Raw genomic sequence first — 6,666 nt, 5'->3', positions numbered from 1 at the left:
AAAGATTTGCCTTGAGAGAGTCTTTGAACCTCTTTTGTTGACCACCAGCAAGCTTTCCATTTTTAAGTTTGGAATAGAGCAGTTGCTTTGGAAGATGATAATCAGGCATCCGTACAACATGACCAGTCCAACAAAGTTGATGTTGAAGAAACATTGCTTAGAGACACTGGTGATCTTTGCTTTTTCCAGACAATGATAATATCCTTCACGTTGTAGGGGTCAGGCCTTGGGAGCATGCATGCACCATAATTTTCTGCTTCATGCAAGGCGCAAGGCATATGCCATGCTTCCAGATAGGGGTTTAATTTGTACCCATCCCATCGAAAGGGTGTTTTTTTAAAAAAATTCTTAGATTTCCCCTGGAAAGAGTAAATATGTTACTCTCTTACTTTGTGAGATATCTTCGGAAGAAGAAAAGGTGGCAGTTCGAATCCCCACGATGCGGTGAGCTCCCGTTGCTCGGTCCCTGCTCCTGCCAACCTAGCAGTTCGAAAGTACGTCAAAGTGCAAGTAGATAAATAGGTACCGCTACAGCGGGAAGGTAAACGGTGTTTCCGTGTGCTGCTATGGTTCGCCAGAAGCGGCTTAGTCATGCTGGCCACATGACCCGGAAGCTGTACGCCGGCTCCCTTGGCCAATAAAGCAAGATGAGCGCCGCAACCCCAGAGTCGTCTGCGACTGGGCCTAATGGTCAGGGGTCCCTTTAAACCCTATGCAAATCCAGAGTGGAGTCCCTAAGACAGTTGGATGGCATCTTGTATGTCTCCTTCAGGCAACTCCTACAGCCAAGCTGGTGCCAAAAGTATTGCTCTGTTTTCCTTTGGATGCCATCAGCAAGGCTGAGAGGGGAGGTCTTACCGTCTGGGTAGGCCTGGACCTCCAGACTCCCTGCCCAGGCTTGTGCTCTGGGGAGGTCACTTCAGTGCTGCTAATGCAGCAGTTTGACTTCGCCTCTGGAAGAACATTGTTTTTCAATACAGAACCATACCTGCCAAGTTGCTGTCAGAGAAATAAGGGACTGGGCGGAAGTAGCAGACCATAAGTAGCGCTGCCGCCATCTTGGAACTGGGCGGAGCATGCTCAGAAGTGACTTTTGATGCTGCTTTGCCCAGTTCCAAAATGGCCACCGCGCCAGAAGTCGCACTGCAGCCATTTTGGAACTGGGCAGAGCAGCATCAAAAGTCGCTTCTGAGCATGCGCCGCCCAGTTCCAAAATGGCCGCCACGCCAGAATAAACCGGAGAAAAACAAAAAAAATCCATTTTTTCAGCTAGGAACAGCTGGAAAAACGGGGATTTCCCGGGGAATATGGGAGACTTGGCAGCTATGTACAGAACATGCATATCTACACACATATAGTGAAATCTTCAATGAATGAGACCATCTGCTTAACGAACAAGACAAATTTTTGTGTTTCCAATTTTATATCGTGCTATATCAGCACTGAGTGACCCTAGGCAAGCCATTCTCTCTCTCTCTCTCTCTTCTCTCTCTCTCTCTCTCTCTCTCTCTCTCTCTCTCTCTCTCTCTCTCTCTCTCTCATACGGACATTATATAATCTGTAATACGGACATAATAATATTTGCCTCGCTTTATGTGTACTGCTAAATAAACTAGCTTTAGAAGTTAGGAGAAGCACAACATAGTATTTACCATCAATATTACGAGCTTGTATAGCATAGTGCAGGCACCCTCAAACTTCGGCCCTCCAGGTGTTTTGGACTACAATTCCCATCTTCCCCGACCACTGGTCCTGTTGACTAGGGATCATGGGAGTTGTAGGCCAAAACATCTGGAGGGCCGCAGTTTGGGGGTGCCTGGCATAGTGCCTAAAACTTAGCACAGTGACAATTTGCACACTGCTAAGAAGAATTGTACCGCAAGAAGTGTAGGAGGTGGGGCTGCCGCAATCGAGTGTCATGATGAAGGATGTGTTTCAGGTTCAGAAAGTCATGCCCCCCCCTCCACTCTGAAATTCTGTGTAGGTGAAAACCACGAGCACAAGCTGCTTTTCCCTAAGTTGTGATGAAAGCAATGGAAAATGAAGTGAAAGTCTCAGAGACACCCAGACAAGCTCTAACTCTGAGTCACCTATTCTAGGTGGTTTCTTCTGTGTCATGTGCCGTAACTGGAATAGAGAGGAAGGATAACTCATGTTTGAATACCCAGGTCAGTGGTGTGGTGTGTGGCAGACACACCCTCAGGAGCTACAGCTTTCATTTGTACGGCTAGAGTAATTTATACGTATGCCCTGGTTTCACCTCCTTTCAGCTTGTACATTTCTCGCATTCCAAGAGGAAACTGCGTGATTAACAAGATCTTAATTTTCTTTTCTTTTTTTCTTTTTTCCCAAATAATATTTATTCATTTTAAAACAATACAAAATGCAAAAAATCTATTTTCTATGCAGAACATTAGAAAGCTTTGACAGCAAAGCTATACCAGCCTTAAAATGCTAGTATCGTAGCATAGATATCTATAAAAACAGAAAAATGATTTTTTTTTTTAAAAAAAACCCATCTTTTAAAATCAGTTTTACACCATATATTTCAATTCAAACATTAATCATAATCATCAGCATTTAGGATTCCCTCAATTCTTATGCTCCCCCCCCAATGGTTTTCATTATCAAACTTTTTTCTACTGCACCATATATTTTCTCTATTTTCTTAAAATAATCCATTTTTACCTTAGTTTTTATTACAAGCGTTATTCAAATCCTGCCAGTTTTTAGTTGTTTACAGTGTCCTCTCAAGTAAATTGTAATTTTATCCATTCCTTATTAAAGTTTCTATCTTCCTGCTTTCTGATTTCCCTGGTCATTTTCGCCATTTTGGCATAGTCCATCATCTTCATCAGCCATTCGTCTCTGGTCAGGACTTTATCTTCTTTCCATCTCTGGGCCAGTAGTATCCACGCTGCTGTCGTTGCATACATAATCATTTCTGCTCCTGAAAAATGAAATGTATTATGTGATAGTACTATCCCGAGGACCCATAGCTAACACAAACTTCACCAATTCCATTCCCCCATCCTTAAAAATTAGCTGTTATTTTCGACAATAGTTTTTATGTCTCCAGCCATCATGTCAGTCATCCTTTGCTGTCCACTGACTGAATTCATCTGAGCATCTTTCATCTTTCATCCATTATTTGAAAAAAAAGAAAGCCAATGCAATTCTGGGCTGCATCAATAGGAGTATAGCATCTAGATCTAGGGAAGTAATAGTACCACTGTATTCTGCTCTGGTCAGACCTCATCTGGAGTACTGTGTCCAGTTCTGGGCACCACAGTTCAAGAAGGATACTGACAAGCTGGAACGTGTCCAGAAGAGGGCAACCAAAATGGTCAAAGGCCTGGAAACGATGCCTTATGAGGAACGGCTTAGGGAGCTGGGTATGTTTAGCCTGGAGAAGAGAAGGTTAAGGGGTGATATGATAGCCATGTTCAAATATATGAAAGGATGTCATATGGAGGAGGGAGAAAGATTGTTTTCTGCTGCTCCAGAGAAGCGGACACGGAGCAATGGATTCAAACTTCAAGAAAGAAGATTCCACCTAAACATTAGGAAGAACTTCCTGACAGTAAGAGCTGTTCGGCAGTGGAATTTGCTACCAAGGAGTGTGGTGGAGTCTCCTTCTTTGGAGGTCTTTAAGCAGAGGCTTGACAGGCATATGTCAAGAATGCTTTGATGGTGTTTCCTGCTCGGCAGGGGGTTGGACTGGATGGCCCTTGTGGTCTCTTCCAACTCTATGATTCTATGATTCATTCTTCCTGTTGCCTCTTATGACGTCTCTGTAAACTGCAACAATTTCCGCCCTCCCTTCCCAGCAGGTGGGCGGGGTTTGCGACACCAGGTGGGCTCACCTACTCTGGTGCCTCCCACCTGCGTAGGATGGCCTTCGTCCCACCCCTCCCAGCTAGGACAATGGTCAGCCGGCTTGGGAGGGTGAAGGCCAAAGGGAAGAAGAAGAAGAAGAAGAAGAAGAAGAAGAAGAAGAAGAAGAAGAAGAAGAAGAAGAAGAAGAAGAGGAGGAGGAGGAGGAGGAGGAGGAGGAGGAGGAGTAGTTTGGATTTGATATCCTGCTTTATCACTACCCGAAGGAGTCTCAAAGCGGCTAACATTCTCCTTTTTCCTTCCTCCTCCACAACAAACAGGGCCGTCTCAAGCCGGTCGGGTGCCGTGGCGCAGAGATCGCTCCGGCGCCCCCGCCCTGGTGGGCAGCCGCAGCGTGTAGCACGGCTTCCGCACCCCGCGCCACCGAGACTACCCCTAGAGCCGGACCTGACAACAAATGCTCAGTGAGGTGAGTGAAGCTGAGAGACTTCGAAGAAGTGTGACTAGCCCAAGGTCACCCAGCAGCTGCATGTGGAGGAGCGGAGACGGGAGACGGGTTCCCCAGATTACGAGTCTACCGCTCTTAACCACTACACCACACTCAGCCTAATCCTCACTTCGTTTCCTCCTTCTGCAGGTTCACCCACCCAAAATGAACAATATTTTCTTGCAGCTTAGTATCTTAGGTCAGCGGGCATTGCTATGGTCGCAAGATGGTTGCTGTATTCAGAGTCGGGAAGGAATTTCCCCTGCGGTGGCAGGTTTTGCCTTCCCTGTAGCATTTCGTCACCACTTGGGCAGTTTTTAGGCCTTGGCAAGGTATCCTTTAGTCTATCTACAAGTTGGAGGGGGAGGCATTTCATGCACCCCCACGCGGCAGCGTTTGCAGGGCCTGTTAAAGGGTTGGTTGTGGGAGTCCCTGGCCCGAGAGCGGCAGCATGTCGGCCAAACTTCTGGCTGAGGTAAGGCAGGAGGAGGGCACGCTGTGTAAGCTTGTGCTTTACAGTCCCTTACCACTGTACCCCACTGCCCTGCACATCCTCAGACCCGGACGGGCTGAGAGGGTTACATGCCAAGGCCTATGCCAAGTTCCCACATTCTGAAGCTTAATAAAGTTGTGGCCAGTTTGAACCCATAATCTGGTCTTTGGTCTCATTCTTGGGGGGGGGGAGGGCAGGCTCCACGAGGCAGGATTCAGCGTGTGTTCTTGCAATCAGTTCACTTTACTTGCCACTCTCTATTGCAAAAGTCTTCTCATATATCTTTGTGCTTGCTTCGTAATTCCGCATTTCATCCAGATTTGTGGCACTGAAGTTGCCAAGAGTGCTTTAATGCACCTTAACTGCATGAGCCTAATGTTACGGTGTCCGTCTGGATCCCTTCTGCAAAATAGCGACAGTCTGGAGGTGCTGTGGTTGGTTCAGCGGCAATCCAATCCAAGCAGGTTTGTGAATCCAAGCCCTTGCCTGCACATTGTACCAAGCAGCCTGGTTTTTATGACCAACCTTATTCTTGGGACTGTAATTTGTTCTAATATCCTTTTAAAATTGCGTTTTAAATGGTTGCAGCCTGCCTTGGGGTCCTTATAGTGAAGGGTGGGCAATGAATTGAAACAACAATAATAAATGCCATGGGGGGGGAATCTCCATTCCCCACCCCACCCCGGAGTTGATAAGAAAGGTGACATCCCCTTGGCACACACTCTAGGGCTATGATCTTGGAATTCTCGCCTCTGTCGATGGTGCACTTCCATTTATGGGAGCTTGTGTGAACAAGGATGCAGGTCAACAATGTGGAATGGTGCTATTGTTAAAGATGAGCTTTGGGCCATTTCCCCTCACTTGGGAGCAAGTTACTCTATGCCAGGGGAGACTGCGATCTACTCAGAGTTAAAAACTGGGAGTGATCTACCCCCCTTTTTGGAGGGTTCAGGTCAAAGTTGTTGTGCTTTTTTTTAGGAAGGAGGAAGGCCCATGTTGGGGGGGGTTCATGTAAAAGTTGTTGGAAGGAAAGCCCTGTTTTTGGTGGTTCAGTTCATTTTAGGGGTGCAGGGCAAAGATGTTGAGCTTTTTTAGGGGAGCCAAAGTTTTTTAGCTTCTTTGGGGGGGAGCCACTGATCTACCGGTGATCTACCACAGACGTCCAGTGATCTACCGGTAGATCACGATCTACCTGTTGGACATGCCTGCTCTATGCCATGGGTAGGCAAATTAAGGCCCGGGGGCTGGATCCGGCCCAATCGCCTTCTAAATCCAGCCCACGGACGGTCCGGGAATCAGCGTGTTTTTACATGAGTAGAATGTGTCCTTTTATTTAAAATGCATCTTTGGGTTATTTGTGGGGCATAGGAATTTGTTCATTTCTCCCCCCCCCAAAAAAATATAGTCTGCCCCCCCCCAAGGTCTGAAGGACAGTGGACTGGCCCCCTGCTGAAAAAGTTTGCTGACCCCTGCTCTATGCTTTATGGTGATGGTTAATAATCAGCAGTTTCTACTGTTCAATTTCTGAAGGGGAATGAGGCAGGGAGTCACTTCCCAGCCAAAGGAATGCACATGGCAGAGAGTTAACGCTTTATTGTCAAAGATCATACTGACAGTTGCTTCTCCACACCAATCTAACAGCTAGGCAGCTGGTCCCATCTCCGCACTCTATGGAGCAGTTGAAGCAACAGGAGACACACCCCTTCCACCAGTTTATGTACCTTCTTCTGCCGGGCTGTGTGCATGCAGCCAAAGTCTAGGTAAAAGGTAAAGGTAAAGGACCCCTGGATGGTTAAGTCTAGTCAAAGGCGACTATGGGGTTGTGGCGCTCATCTCGCTTTCAGGCCAA

Source organism: Zootoca vivipara, chromosome 12 (assembly GCF_965207765.1).
Source record: "Zootoca vivipara chromosome 12, rZooViv2.hap1.1, whole genome shotgun sequence".
In the NCBI taxonomy this organism is placed as follows: Eukaryota; Metazoa; Chordata; class Lepidosauria; order Squamata; family Lacertidae; genus Zootoca; species Zootoca vivipara.
Note: the sequence above shows the minus strand (reverse complement) of the source record.